This window comes from Magnolia sinica, chromosome 16, assembly GCF_029962835.1.
Source record: "Magnolia sinica isolate HGM2019 chromosome 16, MsV1, whole genome shotgun sequence".
In the NCBI taxonomy this organism is placed as follows: domain Eukaryota; kingdom Viridiplantae; phylum Streptophyta; class Magnoliopsida; order Magnoliales; family Magnoliaceae; genus Magnolia; species Magnolia sinica.
The window spans coordinates 71250768-71253591 of record NC_080588.1 but is presented as its reverse complement, the minus strand read 5'-3'; the positions used below and the strand labels follow the sequence as shown (position 1 = coordinate 71253591).

At 41.3% G+C, this 2824-nt stretch overlaps 1 non-coding gene across 1 annotated transcript; it reads right to left on the bottom strand.

Moving 5' to 3' along the window:
• Positions 1 to 829: 829 nt before the first annotated feature.
• LOC131229962 (small nucleolar RNA R71) lies at positions 830 to 936 on the bottom strand. Its single transcript, XR_009163696.1, has one exon. It is a non-coding gene; the product is annotated as a small nucleolar RNA R71 (small nucleolar RNA).
• Between the last annotated feature and the right edge of the window lie 1888 nt (positions 937 to 2824).

The following is a 2824-nucleotide window of genomic DNA, read 5'->3' as shown; positions in this document are numbered from 1 at the left end:
CTTTTAGTAATTTACTTTCTAGTTTAGGACTTTCCTAATTTATTTTAGAAGTTTCCACTTTCTTTTAAAAATTAGTTTACTACTACCTTTATTTTAAAGGATTGGTCCTCTTCTTTTAGAATCTAACTTATATTGTTTTTATTTTGCAGGTCCTTAACTTAGGGGCTTCAATTTGATAATTTCTTTCCAACTCTCCTTCTCTTTCTTTTTAGATTTTCTTTTCCTTTCTTAGGATTAGACTTTGAATTTGATTGAGGGCTGCGAGTGTTTCATGCCCAAGTGGGCCCGTGACAACACTCGACGTCTCTTGACTGAAGGAGGATTGGTTGAGGGGTTGACTATCCATCGCAGGACTAGACACCACTCGAAATCCCCTGAGTTAAGTGAAGTTATGACTGAAGACCAACCTCCTCTACTTCCACCCAGGGTGGAGGATACCCAAGATGAGAATGAGGTGCAACAGGCACCCCCGCCTCGTACTTTACGAGATTATCTACAACCGGCGGGAGTGAGTATGCCCTCATGCATGATTTTTCCTGAAAACACAGGACAAATGGACATCAAGCCAGGAGTTATCCAACTCCTTCCCAAATTCCATGGACTTGAATCTGAAAGTCCATATTTACATTTGAAAGAGTTCGATGAGATAATAGCTACATTATGTTTTCCTAATGTATCTGAGGATACAATTAGGCTGAAACTCTTTCCTTTTTCCTTAAAAGAGAAAGCTAAGACGTGGTTACATTCACTGCGTCCTAGATCCATTGGCATATGGAACGACATGCAGAGGGAATTCATAAAAAAATTCTTCCCACATCATAAAACGATTACCCTCAGAAAAGCAATAATGAACTTTGCCCAAAAGGAAGATGAAACATTCTTCCAATGTTGGGAAAGGTTCAAAGATTTGGTCAGGTCATGCCCACAACACGGATTTGAAATGTGGCGCATTACAAATTTTTTCTATGATGGACTGACATCTTCCATGCACCAAATGGTCGAGACAATGTGTAATGGAGAGTTCATTAATAAAGATGTTGACGAGGTATGGGATTACCTCGATAGTCTCGCTGAAAAAACACAATCATGGGACTATTACCCAATGGCGAACACCACGTCTAGGCCGACTCAATTAAAGGAGAAAGGTGAATTATATCTCTTGAAAGAAGAGGATGATCTCAAGTGTAAAGTAACTACGCTCATAAGGAAAGTTGAGGCCATGGAAGGAAAGAAGGATAAGGTCAATGAAATTGTTTGCGGCATCTGTGATTGTAACATTCACACAACTGAAAACTGTCCTACAATACCTGCCTTTCGAGGAGTGTTAAATGAACAAGCCAATGCCGTAAATAATTATCAAAGACCTTTTACTGGACCTAACTCCAATACATACAACCCTGGCTGGAAAAATCATCCAAACTTTAGTTGGAGGAATGGACAGACGGCTACTCCTCCAGGTTTCTTCAATCAAAATACAAATCAAGTGAACCTCAAGAGGAACCGGTGCAAAATCCCATACAAGAGCTGGCTCAGGCAATGCGGGGAATTACAGATTTTATGCAAAAGATAGATTCTCGTATGACGGTTATAGAAAAGGGGATGCTTCCTACACAACCTCTCCCCAATCCTAAACCGCAGTACGAGATTAATGATCCCAGCTCATCAAATCAAATGGGGCATGCTAAATCCATCACCACTCTTAGGAGTGGGAAGATCATTGATAAAACTCTTCCGGTTAGGCCCGAAAAGCCTCAAGAACCAGAAGAGGACAACAATGATGGATCCAGTGATGCCCCACAAAAAGTAGAACCGGAACTTCTAGAGAAGCCAGTTGCTCCATTCCCCCAACGGTTGGTTTCACCAAAACCTCTTTCTAAATCTCAGGATATCCTAGAGGTGTTGAAACAAATGAAAGTCAACATTCCTCTACTTGATGTCGTTAAACAGATACCTTTATATGCCAAATTCCTGAAAGACTTATGCACGACCAAAAGACGGAAAATTATTCAAAAGAAAATCTTCTTGACTGAGAAAGTGAGTGCCATCCTTAAGCAAGACGTGCCGAAGAAATTCAAGGATCCCGGTAGCCCAACCATATCATGTGTAATCGGGAACCATCGAATTGATCACGCACTTCTTGACTTAGGAGCAAGCGTTAATCTGATTCCCTACTCGGTATACAAACAGTTAGGTTTGGGTGAATTAAAACCCACCCTAACCACACTACAACTTGCTGATCGCTCTGTTCGTGTACCAAGAGGGATAATTGAGGATGTGTTAGTCCAGGTCGATAGATTTTACTACCCTGTAGATTTTATCATCCTCCCATCAATAACATGAATAACATGAGCACTCAGATTCCCGTCATTCTTGGTCGCCCAATCCTCACCACGTCAAATGCAATTATCAATTGCAGGAATGGTATCATGACTATGTCTTTTAGAAATTTAACATTGGAGTCAAACATTTTTTTCAATAACGGCAGCAACTCAGAGGATGATGACGATCTCCACGACATTAACATGATTGACTCTTTCGTGGAAGATACGACACCGCTGACCTTATCCTCCGACCATCTGGAGACGTGCCTGACCCACTCCCATGATTTTGATGATGACATGATTAGGGAGACATGTGCCTTACTTGATACTGCACCGGTACTTGAAGTTAACCGGTGGAGGCTACAATTTGAAGAATTACCACAAACCGATGTAGTGTCTCTACCGTCTAACCTCAAGCCGCCGAAGCTCGACCTAAAACCTTTGCCCTCTGATTTGAAATATGCCTATTTAGGTCAAGATGAGACATACCTGGTGGTGATCTC